This window comes from Heloderma suspectum, chromosome 17 (genome assembly GCF_057233095.1).
Source record: "Heloderma suspectum isolate Gila_16-S chromosome 17, 16-S_ref, whole genome shotgun sequence".
NCBI classification, from domain to species: Eukaryota; Metazoa; Chordata; class Lepidosauria; order Squamata; family Helodermatidae; genus Heloderma; species Heloderma suspectum.
The window spans coordinates 638,377-656,574 of NC_139474.1; the positions used below are offsets into that span (position 1 = coordinate 638,377).

An 18,198-nucleotide genomic window follows, 5' to 3' on the forward strand; every position below is an offset into this window, starting at 1 on the left:
GAGACGCTTTGCAGAACAAGGAGTCTCTCAAGGGAAATCCACTCTTTTGGTTGAGACGTCTGCCCTGTGTGTGGGTTCCTCTTCCCACCCAACGACAGCAGCTCTGCATTCCAGGCAGACTCCTGGACACAGGGAGGCCTGGAGAGGCACCTGAACTTTGGCAGCGGTTGGCCAATAGGTAAACAAGGGTGATTCTGCAGGATGTGCAATGGGAGCAGCAAGCCCGGGCGCGAGGCAAGCCCAGCAGTCGAAGGCACCGCCGGGAGCCAAGCCAGAACCAAACCATCAGCGAGACGAGAGGGATTTAGTCCCATCAGAAAGGCATTATCTGCTCCATTTATCTCAATTTCTGCCGCACTCCAAACTCTGGGAAGTTCAAGATAACTTCTGCAGGATTTGTTGCAGTCAGAGGAGAAAGTACTGGAAAGCTTAAAATGTCCTTGTGATAAGTTGCTTATTTACACTAATGCATGGCCTCAGTCACACATGGAAGCATGCCTATCCAGCTGTCTCACATATGCTTCTTGGGCCTAGTTCAAGGCTTTCACAAAGAAGAGAAACGGGTTCTCAGGATGCAGGATTTAATGTACTGTAAGGAGCCCAACACGTTTCGGCCTCTTTTTCTTATTTTAGGCCTTCTTCACGGGGTAAAGAAAAAGTCTACAGAATTCAGTCTTGCATCCTGAGAACCCGTTTCTTTTCTTTGTGATCTACTTTGGATGCTCATTTGATAAGATCTACAGAAGGAGGAAGGAGGGAAAGAGACATGAGAGGGTGCCAGGGAGTTGGCATTGTGCGGGAGGCCTCATCGCTACAGGACAAACTCAAGATGGGAATGACACAGAGAGTGAGAAATGTGGGAAATGTGACCAGTAACACGGAGAGTTGGTGGAACGAAATCAGGAAAATGAGAAATTGTAGTGCAGGCATTGACCTATTCCAGAGGAGACGTGATATGAAGTGGTTCTTCTGCAGGGTTCAGGCAATCCGGGGTTTGTCGGACAGATGGGATGCTGGGCCGTCTTTCTTCACAAATTCTGGGCGGGGGGGCTTTGCCTTCCCTCTACAACAGCAAGCTGTCGGTTGTTTTTCTTCCCTTGCACTGATGGGGGACCAAAGGTTGGCCAGCCCTTTTAGGTCTCCTTGAACCCTGCATGGCCTGGCTCTCAAAGCAAACCAAGGTGGGCTCTCCTTGAACCCACCTCATCAATAAGACACTGACTTATTTATCTGAAGCATTTTTATCCCACTCTTCAGGCAAAAAAAAAGGAGACTCCCAGAGTGGATTATGAAAATCAATAACAACTCACCATTATGAAGGAGAAGGAGATGGAGGAGAGATACAGCTTGCAGGTAGAGCTTGCAGAGGTGAAAGCAAACTGAGATGGACTACAGCTGCACTCAAGATAAACTCACTCACCTGCAGGCAGTTCTCCCGCCCCGCCCACAGAACAAAGAGAACAGAGAGGGATCTAAACTGGCTTGCCACTGCAAAATAGAATAGGGTTCTTCTACCCTGGATTCCCCAGGTGTTCCACGTGCAAACCCTGGGTGGAGGTTCCCGAACATGAATGACTGTGATTGCTTCACCAGTAGGAACCCTGCTTTTCGGTATGCTGCCTTGTCACTCACCAGAACTCTTCTTGGTCGGTTCGAAAGAGTGCCATTCCGATCACCGTGTGCAAAAGGAGTTGTGCAGAGAGTCAGGCGTTTGCATATATCCCAGAGTCCACGCACTCTTTGTAAAACAAGCGTGAGCCATTCCTAGTAAACACTGAAAAACAAGGGCAACCTGTGTGTACTGCAGCTCAGAGTGAAAACACACCGAAACATCTTGCCCTGGCTTTCCAGAGTCAAGGGATATACATAAAAGGCAATGAGGATGAGCTCCTTGAAAACACCACCGAAACAAGCACACAGGCAGACTGTACTAGTCCCAAAGCAGCATCAGTCTGGCACCCCAATATTCTGAGTAGGCTTCAAAATTTTCAACTCCCCTGGTGCACAGAGTAGGGATGTTGGAGAAATCTGTATGGGGGAGAGGAATTCAACAAGTTTTCCTAGTCTCAGCCCCTTAGGCCTCATTTTGGTTCCCGCTGTGGCATCCGACTCAATCTGCAGCAAGTTGGGCCAGCTTGCAGATTTTTCGGGAATCTTGCGGATTGGAGGTGGATGGGTTCTGCAAATTATGGCCAAATTTGTGCAAAATTATGGTTGAATTCGCACTAATTACAGATGAATTTGCGCAAATTACACAAATTCAGCCATAATTTGCACAAACTGTGGAACCCCACCGGCAAAAAAAGGAATGCAAAAAAAAGTTCCTGGAGTTTGGGGAACAGACTTAAGCTCAGCTCACAGATGCAAAGTGTGTCATACACACTGCAGAACTCCACTGAGCCAAAAAAGAACCAGATTTCCCAGAGACAGACATCCCCAGCACAGGGACACCTTCAACACTCCAGCTAGATCATTTTGCCCATGTCTGTGACTTAAAGTATATTCCATAATGACTTTAGATCAGTAGCCAAAATTGCCCATTAGTGCCCACTGTCTTTTCTGAATAGGAGAGAACTCCGATGTTTATCTGAAATCTTATGGAATTCATTTTGTTTATTTTGTGTTCCTTTTTGTCCTCCTTGTTTGAGCAAGATTTCCATTTTCTGACGGAAGCCTTCTTTTCCCTAATGTCTCCCTTGACACTGCTCATTAACCAGGCCAGTGACCCCTTGGATTTAGTGCTACCTTTCCTGACTTGAGGTATCTGTTCATTCATTCAGATTATATTTCTATACCGCCCCACAGCCGAAGCTCTCTGGGCGGTTCACAAAACCCAAACCATTAAAAGACATTGTGCCAAGTCCAAAAACAAAAGCATTTACATAAAGCCATATAAACAGATAACATAGACAACATATACCTAAAAACAGTTTGTACATTCTAGCCAAGCTTCTATTATTATGGTTTTGAGTAACTCCCAAGCATTCTGGAGAGATATGACCCTCTTGACTTGTCCTTTCAACTTCCTTTTTATAAATCCCTTCATTTTTCAGAAGTTTCCTCTTTTAAGTCAAATGTGACTGTGTTAGACTTCCTTGGCAATTTTTCACCTACGTATATATTAAATTGATAGCACTGCGGCCACTGTTTTTAATCAGTTCAGCAATGCTCACATCTTGCACTACGTCCTGGGAGGCCCACGTAGGATTAAGTCCAGAGTCACTTCTCTTCTGGTCGCTGGTTTTGTGACCAAGTGTTCCACGTCACAGCCATGCCTCTTTGTGACTGCAACATGCATTTATCCAGTCTGTGTTAGATAACTGAAGTCACTCATTTCTACAACACATATGTCAAGGGCTCCTTGGAGGCCTCTCTCAGTCTAATCCAGTAGCCAAGTCCAGACACAGACAAATGGATTCTTTTCAAAGCTTTATTCCTCTTTTACAACTTAACAACTCTACTGTTAGCAACTAGATATGAGCAGCAGAATACCTATGCCCTAAGTTGGAACAGTTGGTCCCCATTTGAAGAAGAATCACTGGCAGACCCTGAACTTATGGGCTAGGGAGAGTCCCTCCCCTTTTCCCTTGGATCTTCTGGGCGCAACCGTTGTTTGCGCACCAACTGGGCACTACGCCTCCTTTCCGCGCCCTCCATTTGGCGCCGCTCCCTGCATCAGCGTCACGCGTCCAGCAAATCTGCTTCCCGTGCTCTCTCACTCCCGGGACTGCTATCTAGGAATGCCGGTGGGAGGAATCCCTGCCAGCTGTTGGCCCTGGGAAGGATGAGCGCGCTCCTCTCCCAGGAGCGGCTGCTCTTCCTCAGAATCAGAACTACTCTGGGATTCTATGGGCTTAGTGTCCACCCTGACAACGTACTCCTTTGGATGCCTACCTGATTTCATTCTCCAGCTCAAGATCACCTTGAGCATTGGGGGGGCGGGGGGATAGTATGTCCCCAGCATTAAATTTTTTTTTGCACCAAGTATTGCCAGCCCCAGCAATTCTGTGGCGGAGTCTGTCCCTTTTAGGTTTTCCAGTCTGCTTGACACTTTGCCCTCGTTGACATACTGAGCGACCCTCTTCCAGTATTCCCTTCCCTGTTCTTCCTATAGAGTTTATATCTAGAGATGACCATATCCCACTGGTTCTCTCCATTCCACTGGATTTCTGTTATGCCCATTATATCCAGGTTCTCCTTTAAAACAAGCACTCCAGCTCTCCCATCTTGGCAGTTTCTAGCAACAGAATAGAAACATCTATGCACAGTGTCCCTCTCCGACTGTCTCTGGTATGTGCATTTTCCCCTGGGGCTCTTTGACTGGCTATATACATGTGTTAATAGAGGACACATGATAACAGGGCCAAGACAGACCCATTATCTGAATCGGTACAAAACCATTTTCCATGTTTCTGTCTTGGGGGCCTTGGCGTTTGCTCACCAATAGGCCCTGAGCCAGGCCCAGAAAGAAACATGCAAGTTGGGCATGAACATGCTCCAGATAACGCAGCCCAACGAAGGGCCAGGGGAAAGCAGAAAACCACTTCGCCACGGCAGTGTTTTGGCGAACTCCTCCAGAAGTCAAAGCCTGACTTACGTGCCTGCACATCTCTGAGTGGAATGGGAGCTTTGACTTTCTTCTGTGCCACAGGAATTCAAATAAATAGCTCTAATAACCCTGTTGGCTCCCCTCCATCTCCCACACAGCTCCAACACAGCTGTCAGCATCCAAAGGAAGAAAAATAAACAGAGAACACTCTTCTGTCTTTCTTTTTGCTTTCCGCCTGTGCAAAATTAAACAGCAAGATGTGAAAACCAAGCAGAATAACAAAGCCCTTGTTAAGAATGGGGGATGAGGAGGGGGAAAAGAGAAGAAATATCCAGATCTCCCCTGCAAGCAATTTATTAAAACTGCCAGCAGAAAAACGACTTTCGCTGCATTCCTACAGAGTGCCATGGCAGCACAATCTAATGCGTGAATTATGGATCAAATCCCAAGGAACTCCATTAACGGATGGCATGACTGTGTGGATAACGCATTGGGGTTGCAACACGCAGGCCAGGAAGCGGTGAGTGTGGAAACGCACAACATTTCTCCTCATTATATAGCCGGATCTATCTGGAGTGTGGATTCCTTCCCATACACCAACTTCCCAGAAAGAACAACTATAATAATGTAATGGCTGCTGCAGACAATAAGAAAAGTGCAGCAATAAAAACCACACTGGGCTGCCTTGTTAGGTTGGTTTAAACACACTTTTGTCTCGGCAGAACGCAATCGGCCTCGGAAGGCTCTGGCTGGCTCCACTGATGCATGCAGCTTGTTAGGAGAGGAAACAGGATGCAGGAGGGAGGCAAATCATTACAATTTTTTCCTAGCAAAATGCGCATTGCTATGACAAATGGGATGTGTGCAGAGCACACACTTAGATATTGCCACAAGGCATTTCTCCCTGCTCAGGACACGCAGGACACGCAGCGCCATGGGGCTCTGGCCTGCCAGTGAGTCCACCCCTGGCACGGCGAGGCCGACTTTGCTCCCAAGGACCTTTGTTTGCTGCATCTTCTGTGCAGTGCCCAGTTAAAAATGTTAAATGGGCAGTTAACAATAAAAGTTAAAACCATCCAAAAAAAACTAAAGCCCTAAAAATGAGACAGAATAAAATGAATGAATAATAGCAGTAAAACTTTAACACACAAAAACAAAAATCTTTAAATGATCTTAAATGCCTGAGAGAATAAAAAGACCTTTGCCTGGTGCAGAAAAGGCAAACACCAGGCAAGTCTCCCTGGGGAGAGCATCCCAAAATTAGAGTGCCACCACCCAGAAGGCCCTTCATTCCCCACGTGCAGTGGTTTACTTTTTCCCATTGGAAAGAACAACAGACATCCATTTACAGAGGAGGCCATCAAGGGGCGGCACTTGGGCAGGGGCATAATTGGGGTGGAGGCCAAACTGCTGAGAATCAAGACTCCACCTCCCTCTAGCAACCCAGCCTGTGTTCTTAATACTGGCTACACAGTTACATGACAGCGTGGCCTGGCTGCGCATTGGCTTGATATGTCTCACTGGGGGCCTATGACTTTTAGGTGGCCCACTTCGTGCTTGCCACCAACTCTGCTCCACCCCTCAGGGTGAGGTTTTCCATGTGATCTCCCTCCAAGAGCCTCTGAAGCCTGACGCAACCGGATAAGGCGCGCCCCCTCCGTGGCTCCAGGCAGGACAGGCGGAGGACAGCCCACCCCTCTCGTGAGGAGCCTCAGAATGCAGCAAGACCTCTCAGCACCTTCTGGGCCTCAGTCCTAGTCAGCAAGATCCCCCCACCCCCCTCCCTGCTCAGGAAAAGAGCGGGGGGTGCCTTGGCAAGACAGACCATGTCCTGGCCATGGGCCAGCTGCAGGGCAGAGCTGCTGAACTCTGAGCTCAGGAGCAGCCCAGCCAGGAGGCACGGAGGGGGGGGGTGTCCTGCCCAGGTGGGATTCAGTGGACTCAGCACTCTTCCTCAGCAGCAGTACCCCCCGCCCCCGCCGCCACCCTGCCCAGACAGCCAGTCAACCCTTCTGCAGTGCAGGCCCTCCATTTGGTATGAATCAGAAAGGCCCCAATCCCACTCCAGCCCAATTAGGTGGCCCTCCACAATCCCTCCCCACCACCGCACCATCACCACCACCAGCAACGTGGAGGTGATACTCCTATCTTATAAAGCTGTGTTAGGATCACTGAGATCATGCAAAGTGCTTTGGATGCTCAAAAGCACTGGATAAAGGCTGAGCACTATTACAATGTCTCATTTCATTTTGTTTTTTTTATCTGCTGCTGTTTTTCGGTCTTATTGTTGACCTGACAGGTGTTTTCAAGCATCTGTTCGGGGCGCTCCCTTGGGAGCCACACGCAGCTTCTGGATGCTTCCACTGTGGACGCTGAGCCGAGAGCAGCATCCCCTGTGGGCGCTGCCACTCCGGCATCCTGCGCAAGATGCTGACAGGCCAGGCAGCTGCCATCCTCTGCAGCCCCTTGGATTGCAGGAGCCTCCCTGAAAGGAAGAAGAGGGGTGTCCCTGGGCAGTTCCTGTTCATTGCTAGGAGGATGGGGATCAAAAAATGGGGATGCTCTGCTCACACAGCAGAGCATCCCCATCAACTATGCCCAACATGAACTTTCTTTTGCCTGGATTATTTATTTATTTATTTATTTATTGCATTTATACCCTGCCTTTTTTCCTCTTGCAAGGAACCCAAGGCGGCTTACATTATCCTCCTCCTCTCCATTTTATCCTCACAACAACAACCCTGTGAGGTGGGTTGGGCTGAGAGTGTGTGACTGGCCCAAAGTCACCCAGTGAGCTTCCATGGCCGAGTGGGGACTAGAACCCGGATCTCCCAGCTCATAGTCCAACACTCTTGCCACTACACCACACTGGCACACTGGATTTTCCACATTCCCAACGGGTCTTGACATTGTTATGTTTTCTGAAGCCACTCTGACTCTGGTAGGTTAGGAAATACATTCTATAGTCTTAAATGCATGAACAGAAAATATGAAGGAAAATAAAAATCACAGGGATGGTCAATAAAATGGTCAATAAAATACCTTTATTAGGACAAACCAATGTTTTATTTATTAATTACATTTATATCCCGCCTGATTTCCCCTTTAAGGAACCCAAGCTGGTGTACATAAACCTCCTCCTCTCCATTTTATCCTCACAACAACCCTGTGAGGTGGGTTAGGCTGAGAGTCTGTGACTGGCCAAAAAGCACCCAGTGAGTTTCCATGGCGCAGTGGGGACTAGCACCCAGATCTCCCAACTCCCAGTCCAACACTCAAGCCACTATACCACACTTCACAAAGCAAAGCATGAGCTGTCGCGTTGAATTCAGCACATGCCTGTGCAATCTAAGTCCCACTGAATTCTTCCACAGACCGGATGGGACCAGAAAAGCAAGCATACATTTATGAGAGGGAGCCTGGTCTTGCACTGCAGTTTGCTTCAGTCTTAAGATGGTAACTGAGGAAACCCGTGCAGACCAATTTCGTTGGAACTGTGCCTTGGGATTATTGCCAAGGGTTGCAGCTTTCTTTATAAAAAATGCAAGAACCACCCTACGGATCAGAAGAGGAGAAGTGCATGTAGTGCGGCATCCTGTGACCAGCTAGGTGCTCAGGGAAGGCCACGAGCAGGACCTGAAGGCCAGCACTGTCCCCTGCTGCTGCCCCCCGCATAAGACATATCCAGATACACACTTAGCTAGCAAAGCTATCAGCCAGACACAGACCCGCTTTTAAAATCAGCTGAGCCAGTAGAGATCCCAGGGCCTTGTGGCAGCGAGGTGCCTAAATTCATTACGTATCGTGTGAAGGACTTGCTTTTGTCTGTCCTGAATCTACTGCCACTCGATTTCTCTAGCATTACGAGAGGGGGAGCAAAAAAAACCCTCTCCACCCAATGCTTAATTCAATGAACTCCGATCATGTTCCCACTTCCCCCGCCCCCAACCTACCCCCCCCACACACACACATCATCTTTCTTCTAATCTAAGAAGTCCTCTTTCCTTGTCAAGAAAGGGCTCCAACAAAAGTGTACCTTCACAACATGGAAACGTATTTAAGTCTAAATCAATCTATTCAAAGCCAGAGAAAGAGATAATCAATTACAAATTAACAATCTGGTAGCAGATTTTATCTTGGTGTTGGAGCCAAAATAGTTACAGGCAGTGCAGCGTCTCTCACACCAGGAAAGTCTCAGGCTGCATCTAAACTCTTGCCTGCAATTTGACAAGAGCTTTTTGCACAACTGTACAGATTCACAAGACTGCAATCCTGGAGCTTTCTATCACCTGGACAGATAAGAGAGGAAGAGAGGCTGAGCAGAGGTATCAGGCAAAAGAAACAGAAAGATCAGAGAGAGGCTGACGGAGACAGAGATTAAAGAAGCAGGCTGGAGTACAGATTCTTCAAGGCCGGGAAGGCCAGGGGAGGCCAGGGAATGAGTGAAATCAGAAATGGTGCACATTTTCTATCTCCCTGGAGTGGTGAGCTTTCCAGTCCACCCTGGCCTGTGTGAAGGAACAGGGAGAAAGTTGGAAGAGGTTGTCAGTGTGGGAATGAAGGTTCCTAAGCAGTTCTGCTTTAAAAAGGGAACTCAAGTTTCTAGCCCATATGGCCACATAGCCAGACTCGGGAGTATGTGGGCAATCAGTGGCTGCCAAGATCTACGAAACCAGAGAGAGATCTGAAAAAGATCTGTACTGGATGGGGGTGGGACTTCGGTGTCATGGCCCCTGTCACAACTAGCAAAATTGTGCAAAAGAGAAGATATGCAAATTAGCACCATTTGGATAATTTATTCAAGTCACAGAATCCAGCTTCTCTTGGAACAGAGTTTGGATTAAAATCCTGGATGCAAGTCTTGGAATGATTTAAGCGCAAATGAGTAACAACTCGGCTTACAGAGCATAGTGGGAAGAAGAGCATAGCCAATAAAGAGCAAAAGGGCAAGCGGGAGGCAGGCCCACGGCACGCCTCTTTCGTTAAGAGTGCAGTCCAAATGGGAGTAACCTCTGATGAACCCAGCGAGGCTTACTTCTGAGTAAATGTGCAAAGGAAGAGGCTGGAAGGAAGGCACGATCTTGCTCCTGACCCATGGCGAAGCAGCAGCTCCCTCCATCTAGCCAGCCTGCTACCACCCTGCTTTCCAGTCTCTCTCACCCCACGCCCCTGGTCCTTGGTCCTCATGCCCCATGATCATCACTGCTCCTGCACCAGCCATCTCAGGGCCTCCTGGTCTCTCAAACAGCCCCCCCGGCCCCCACACACCTGGAACCCCCGCTCAGTATCTCCCGTGCTCCCTCCCAGCCCCACCTGCCCTGCCTGGCCAAGGTGCGCGCATCTCCGCCGCCCTCTGTCCCGGTCTTGCCCTCCTTTCCTCAGCTTTCAGGTGGGACTGTGGGCTCCTGGAGAGCAGCGGCCTGCCTACTTCCGCTGATGCGGAAACAGATGGCGCTGCCATATGGAAGCAGTGACGCGAGGGCCGTCCTCCACTGTTGCCTCCGGACAGCCCACCCTAGACAGTGGGCAAAGGAGGGGCAGAAGCACAGCCATGGGGGGTGGGGACAGGGGAGGGAATGGCTTGGACATTGTCGTCAGCATGGATACGGAGCCACAAATACTCAGATAATATTATCTGTATGCATGTGTGCAGGTCAGTTCCCACAATGCAGCTGGGGGGGGCTGAGCTCAGCAGAGAGGAAAATCTGCCCCCCTTGCTTAAGGCCACCCAGTGAGCTCCCAGCAGAATGATAAAGCACTCAGTCTGTAAGCACCTTGAAAACAATGCAGTGATTACTCGAAGCCAACATGGATTTGTCAAGAACAAATCCTGCCAGACAAACCTGATCCCATTTTTTGATCAGGTAACCTCCCTTGTGGACTGTGGGAATGCTGTGGACATAATATACCTCGACTTCAGCAAAGCGTTGGACAAAGTGCCCCATGATATCCTGATGAGCAAACTAGCTCAAAGTGGGCTAGATGAAACAACCATCAGGGTCCAATTCAAGGTGCTGGTTTTGATTTTTGAAGCCCTCTTGTCCTAGCTCCCATGTATCTCAAGGTGCACGTTCTCCTGAATGAGTGCACCCTCGCCGCCGCACAGGCCTTCAGATCTCCAAGTGAGGCTCTGCTTTGAATCCCCTCCCTTAAGGAGACAGAACTGCTATCTGCCAAGAGCAGGGCCTTTTCGGTGGTGACTCCAGAGTTGTGGAACTCTGGGTGTGTTCCTCCCTAGACCCATGGAAATACCTTTATTTCTTCAGTCATTTGAGGATTAGTGGAGAGTCTCACTGTATTTACATACTTTTGAACTTTGTAGGCTATAAATAAGGTAAATAATAAATTAATCAACAACTCCCCGAACTAGTCACCCAGGCTCCCTGGTTCATCCCAAGAGCAGCTCCGGGTGGCAAAAGCTGCTGCTGCTGCCTCACCTTCCCATCTCTCACCGGGCTGAATGAACTCAGGCTCACTCCCAGAATCTATGCTTAATGCTGGAATAAGGAAAGGCATAATCAAGGAGAGAGGGCAGGGCGCGTTTCTCTCAGCATGGGTCACAACAGCCAGGAGCATGTGCACCACTCTATAACAGCACAGCCCGAGGGTGCAACAGGACACTGGGAAGAGATCTCAGAATCTTCAGCTGATGTTTTCAAGCAAGCAAGTTTCTAGTCCTTAAATTATTATTATTATTATTATTATTATTATGCTGCAAAGATAGGTTCAGAAGAGGTAGGCGATGCCTTGTGCACTCTTGGGAGGCAGGAGGGAGAGGAGAGCTAAGCAGCATTTCCAGCAACCTGCTCTGGATCCTTCAGCCCTCCAGATTAAGAAGTTTCAAGGGGGCAAATGTCCTGAATTTCCTATTGCTCCCCCCACGCATACGCACACACATCTTGTACACACAGATCTTTTCCCCATGCCAATAAAAAATTTCTGCAGGACAAACTGCTAGCTGAGGGAACTCAAAGTATCTGTAATGATACTACAAACTGCAGTCTGAAAAAAAAAGAAATGCCACCTACAAAAACACAGAGAGAGCATGCAGAAAGCCCAGGAAGGAGAGGCGTCCCTGTCGTCCCCTTGGGAGAGAAATGCTCAGCACCTGGCAAGTGGGATTTCTCCCAGCCCCCCACCCCACCACTGCACCCTGCTGGATCTTTCCAGCACCCCTCTTGCTCTCTTCTTGCAGTTCACAGTCCCTCATTTCTGTGCCACTCAGCTCCACCAGAACCCCCCCCCCATCTTCCCTAAAAAACGAGGAAAAGTGGGCAACATCTGTTTCTCCAGTAGGGATGCACAGATTCTGTAAAACCTGCTCCATGTTTCACAGATTGTCAGGCGCCTTTTCTTCCATCGTCGGCTCACAGCAGGATTCGAATTTTCACTATGCAGAAAAATACACGAATAATGACGTAAGAGGGTTGGCCACAATCTACATAATTTACCTTAGTCCATAACATTTAGCGTATTGTCCCCCGTTCCATTCAACTTTTCCCCGTGTATATTTATCAGTCTCAGCAGAAACATGCATATTTTCCTCCGAACAAATAGGCGTAAATTTCAGGAAAGTAAAAAAAGACACAAAAGTCCACGAACACCATGTGGCCTGAGGGGGTTGCTCTGCAGCAGATTCCGCAGGTTGGATTCTTAGAAATCCAAGCTCGTTTTAGTCCGTCTCAAATTTCTCCAGCATCCCCAATTTCAATATTTTTAAAATATCATCCTGACCTCCAGTCCAAGCACCTGTTCTGTAAAAAGTTTCTGAACCCAGACCAGAGAACAGCGCTGGCATGGCTTCCTGGCACCCTCTAGTGGCCGCCTGGGTTTCTGCTGCCTCAGAGCTAAATGCTGGTCCTGCAGCTGCTTTCAGTCTGTGTAGCCACCTTTTCGGAAAGTTCCCCCACCAAAACAAAAGTGGGAGACCATGTGCCGCTGGCCTGCCCCAGAAAAGGTTTGCTTTCTGGGTGGGTAAGAGTTGGAGCCACCACTGAGGGGCCCCAAGCTGCTGTGTTCACGGGCACATCACAGGTCTGGACAGGCCTCCCCGTCCCTGAAAGGCGCCAAGCCAGAGCAGGGAGGGGCCCATATCATGCAGAGGTGCACCAGGCATGTAACCCACTCCCAACTGGGGAGCCGCCCAATTTAGCCCCCCCCCCCCCCAGTTATGTTCCAACAGTAGACTCAGAACATTACGTACCCTTCTGGCAATTCTAAAATACCAACAACACAGCTGAGTGCTCATACAGCTGAAAGTGCTCCTCCTAGCAATGAATTCAGCGATCCTTGAAACACCCCTGTAAGGCAGGCCGCTATCACCAGTACCCTCATAATAAGACCAAGAGGAGAGAAAGGGGGCTTCTGGCCTTACAATTGCTTTGGGAGTTCATGGCAGAGGCGAGGTTTGAAGTGGGAATAGCAATAATAAAAAATCCAAAATCCACAGTTGGGCAATACAAAATTCCACAGTCAAAATTCCACAGAATTGTGTAAGCTCCTGAGTTTCCCAGAACACTTCATTAGGCATGAAGTGGGGGAGAGGGGGGAAAACCAAGTCCAAAATATTGACCAGCTGTTATGGCCCTGACGTCTGCAGTTTAGATAGACCCAGCCTCAAGATGGAGATCCGCACTCCAAATGAATTAGCTAATGGTGGGTGTCGCAAATATCAGATCACACCTAGCCATGCATTTTGGGAAACAGGAGCGATGGCTAAACTCCATTTCTGAAAACAGAGAGGCCGGCTGTAAGTCTGTAAAAAGGAGGAACCTGGGAACTACAGACCAGTCAGTCTGACATCAATCCCTGGGAAAATTCTGGAGCAGATCATAAAGCAATCCATCTGGAAGCACCTTGAAAACAATGCCGTGATTACTCAAAGCCAACATGGATTTGTCAAAAACAAGTCCTGCCAGACAAATCTGATCTCATTTTTTGATCAAGTCACCTCCCTTGTAGACCTTGGGAATGCTGTAGACATCATATACCTCGACTTCAGCAAAGCTTTCGACAAAGTGCCCCATGATCCAGTGTAGTGTAGTGGTGAGAGTGACGGACTGGGAGCCGGGAGATCCGGGTTCTAGTCCCCACTTGGCCATGGAAGCTCACTGGGTGACTTTGGGCCAGTCACAGACTCTCAGCCCAACCTACCTCACAGGGTTGTTGTTGTGAGGATACAACGGTGAGGAGGAGGATAATGTAAGCCGCCTTGAGTTCCTTACGAGAGGGAGAAAGGCAGGGTATAAATGCAATAAATAAATAAATAAATGATATCCTGATGAGCAAACTAGCTCAAAGTGGGCTAGATGAAACAATGATCCGGTGGATCCACAGTTGGCTACAGAATCGGACTCAAAGAGTGCTTATCAATGGGACCTTCTCAAGCTGGGGAGAGGTAACGAGTGGGGTACCGCAGGGCTCAGTCCTGGGCCCAGTGCTCTTCAACATTTTTATTAATGACTTGGAGGAGGAGGGGCAGGGAATGCTGATCAGATTTGCAGATGACACAAAATTGGGAGGGATAGCTAATACTTTGGAAGACAGAAACAAAATTCAAAGTGATCTGGATAGACTGGAGCGCTGGGCAGAAAACAACAGAATGACATTTAATAGGGACAAATGCCAAGTTCTGCAGCTAGGAAAAAGAAACCAAATGCACAGTGACAAGATGGGGGATACGTGGCTCAACCACACTACAAGCAAGAAGGATCTTGGAATTGTTGTCGATCACAAGCTGAATATGAGCCAATAAAGTGATGTGGCTGCAAAAAAGGCAAATGCTCTTTTGGGCTGCATTCACAGAAGCATCGCTTCCAAATCCTGGGAAGTACTAGTTCCCCTCTACTCAGCACTGGTTAGGCCTCATCTGGAGTACTGTGTCCAGTTCTGGGCACCACACTTGAAGAAGGATGCAGACAAACTGGAGAGGGTTCAGAGGAGGGCAACAAAGATGATCAGGGGACTGGAAACAAAGCCCTATGAAGAGAGATTGAAAGAACTGGGCATGTTTAGCCTTGAGAAGAAAAGACTGAGGGGAGATATGATAGCACTCTTCAAGTACTTGAAAGGTTGTCACAGAGAGGAAGGCCAGGATCTCTTCTCGATCATCCCGGAGTGCAGGACATGGAATAATGGGCTCAAGTGACAGGAAGCCAGATTCCGGCTGAACATCAGGAGAAACTTCCTGAGTGTCAGAGCAATACGACAATGGAACCAATTACCTGGGGAGGTGGTGGGCTCTCCCACACTGGTGGCATTCACGGCGAGGCTGGACAGCCATCTGTCGGGGATGCTCTGACTTGGATTCCTGCATTGAGCAGGGGGTTGGACTCGATGGCCTTGTAGGCCCCTTCCAACCCTACTATTCTATGATTCTATAAGTCTGATCTGCTTCTTGCCTTGGGCAAAACACACAGGTTCCTGAGGTGGCCAAAGAAACCAGAATGATTTTGTCAAGGTATAATAATTGTGTATTCTTCTTACTCTCCCTACTCTTCCTATTATTATTCCCTAAAACCCCCTGGCCGAACAACACCAGCCTTCACCCGACTTCTACTTGCTTGTTGAGCTAAATATCCTTGAGCAGAACCTCCCTTGGTTCTGCTCCTTGAGAACAGGTGCCCTTCTGTACGGTGCCTGATTGCCATCCACGTGTGGCAATGCAGCTTTAAGAGACGGAGTGGAGGACCATGCACCTTTTGATAGCAGCAAGGTGGACAGCAGGTACTCCCAAAGGCTGGTAACAAAGCCTTGCTCATCAGGCGCCCATTGGGGAAGAAATGAACACACAGAGGGGCTAACCAGGGTAGAGAGGGCTGGGCTGGCCTGGCAGGCTGCCTGCACAGGGCCATACCAGACTGTGCGCACAGGAACTGATGTGAATTCGTATGCTCACACAGGGCCCTCATCAAAACCGTCCACAGAAGTGCCTGGAGGTAGGGGGCCCAGCCAGCAGGCGCGACCCCAATCAGCCCCCTCCCCATGACCACCAAAACAGGTCTAAAGACAACTCTCCAAAAGAGTGTGGGAATGTGACTTCAAAAGAGTACAACATAGGTGGGGTTTATTTATTCATTTTGCTGCTTGCCGGCCCTTCAAGCGCCTCTTTCCCACTGTGACAGGGGTCAGCATTTGGCCTTCTGCTCTTCAGTTTAAAAACGCCAACAGCACAAAACCCGATCAGAAAGAGGCTAGCTGCCAAGGCTCCCGGACCATGAAACACGGCTAAAGCAGGACAGCCCCACGGGAGGCCGATATCAGATACGCCCCTTGGCTGGCCACATCTGGGCCAGACGAAGGGGCTTTTATCTGAATGAAAGGGGGCGGCATTCCTTTTTTAAAGCTGCTAGTTCTTGTCCTGAGGTCAGACCAGGGGTTGGACCACTTCTGGCCGCAGGTGGGAGAACACCACTTTTGAATTCTCCCCTGCATAAAATGAAGTCACTGAGAGAAAAAAGAAATATCACTTACAGAGTGGCGGGGGGGGGGGGGGGGTTGCTAAAAAAAACCCCGCAGTCATCTGAAGCAATACCGTCTGCTCTGCCACCACAGGAGTCTGCTGCCTGGGCAGACAAGACCGCAGGCCCTCCCCACCCAACCCCACGGTTCACACGGTCCTGGGTCTTCAGCTCTCTCCAGTGGCCCAAGAACCACAGATGCCCCACTGCTGAAGCTACGCACTAAAAAAAAATCAAAATGCAGGTGGCTGTGTTGGTCTATTACAGAAAGATCCATAGGCAACAACAGTGGCATAATGCCTTTATTAGGACCAACCAACTTAGGAACACTGGAAGCTGCCTTATAGTGAGTCAATCTAGCCCTTGGCCCATCTAGCCCAGTACTGTTGACACGGGCTGGCAGCAAAGGCTCCCCATCCAGGGGCTCAGGCAGGAGTTTTTCCAGCCCTACCTGGAGATGCTGCCGGGGACTAAACCGGGGACCTTCTGCCTGCAACACAGGGGCTCCACCACTGAGCCACGGCCCCTCCTCTAAAGCAGGAAGTCATCTGCCAGCATTCACTCCCCCAGAACTCTTCTTCAGGCTAGAAGTTAAGGAAGATATGAGAAAGAGCTGGTGCTGGGCCTGATGGAAGCCCAACGTCTGCAGTTTGTGAGAGTCTTAAGATGAATGGAGGAAGCCAGTTGCAGACTGACAGCACGATCAGTGGGGAAGCAATGACAGCTCTGTGGGGCAGCGCACCTGCTTTGCACACAGAAGGTCCCAGATTCACTCCCTGGAAGCAACTCCGGTTAAAGGAGCTCAGGTGACTATCCAGTTAAAGGAGCTCAGGTGACCATAGTCGCCGCCAGTCAGAGGAGAGCCAACTGGGCTAGATGGACAAATACTAGATGGACCTGCTACAAGGCAGCTTCTGAGGTGCATGCTTACACAGAAGTAAGTCCCAATGTGCTCTATAGGGCTTACTCCTTGGTAAGTGTGCATAGGATTACAATCTCAATCAAATTACATTGTGTCTTGTGCAAAGACATCTCCAGTTGCAGCGAGGCCATTGACATTCTCCCTTGGGAAACAAAAAAGCCGGCTGTCACTGGATCTCTCTCTCCAGAACAGCCTTCTCCTGCCTGGTGCCCCAGGGGTCTTGGACTACAACTCCCAGCACCCCCAAGCCAGCCTGGAAGTTGTAGCCCAACATATCTGGGGGGAACCAGGTTGGGGGAGGCTGCTCTGGAGCTAATCAGCAAACACCACACACTGCATCAGATTCTGGGCATCACGTAGGCGTAGCTGGCATGACCAGGACCCACAGATGAGAATCTGATTTGGAAGAATAAGGAGAAGTATTGCCTCCAGCACCAGGACTAGCAGCCAGTGACAGCCTTCTCCACCATTATCTTCTCTAAGCCCCTTTGAGAGCCATCCAAACTGGTGGCCATCACTGCATCTTGCAGAAGTGAATTCCATAGTTTAACTTGCACTGTGTGAGGAAAGCCTTCCTTTGATCTGTCCTGAATCTCCCACCAGTCAGATTTATGGGATGGCCCCTTTGTGTTCTGGTATTACGAGAAAAGGAGAAACATGCCTCCCTGTCCTCTTTCTCCACACCTTGCTTACTTTTGTACACCTCTATCAAGTCTCCCCTCACTCGCCTTTCATTAAGCTACAATCACAGATGCTGTACCCTTTCCTCCTAGGGGAGTTGCTCCAGCCCCTTGATCATTTTAGTTGCCCTTTTCTGCACTTTTCCCAACTCTACAGTATCCTTTTTAGGTGCGCAGTAACCTAAACTGTACACAGTAGTCCAAGTGAGGTCACACCACAGACTTGTATACGGGCAGTTTTATTTTCAATTCCTTTCCTAATTATGCCTAACACAGCATCTGCCTTTTTTACAGCACTAGGGCGACATATTCATCAAGCTGGCCACCACAACCCAAGGTCTCTGTCTCAGTTACCGCCAATTCAGATGCCATCAGCATATACGTGAAGGTGGGAGCTTTTGCCTCAGTGTGCATGACTTTACGCTGGCTTACACTGAACTGCATTTGCCCAATGGTTTTGTTCCAAAGACCCTTTCATGTCAGCTGATTTGTTCCCCTTAGTCTGAAGGCTCTTGCTTGGCTCTGGGACTGTTTCAGTTGTTCCTCTCCTAGTCCAATTGCTTAATTAGGTTCACTATTGATTTTATT

The 18,198-nt window shown here is 49.0% G+C and overlaps 1 protein-coding gene across 6 annotated transcripts in view; it reads right to left on the reverse strand.

The window, feature by feature from the left end:
- PC (pyruvate carboxylase) overlaps positions 1–18,198 on the reverse strand; it is a 229,481-nt gene that overhangs the window by 196,367 nt on the left and 14,916 nt on the right. For 3 of the 6 annotated variants that reach the window (XM_084823721.1, XM_084823722.1, XM_084823723.1), the window contains exon 3: positions 1,633–1,774. The exons of the other annotated variants lie outside the window; for them this stretch is intronic. The gene's annotated coding sequence lies outside the window, so the exon portion shown is untranslated. The remainder of the gene's footprint in view (positions 1–1,632; positions 1,775–18,198) is intronic. 6 annotated transcript variants of the gene reach the window in all.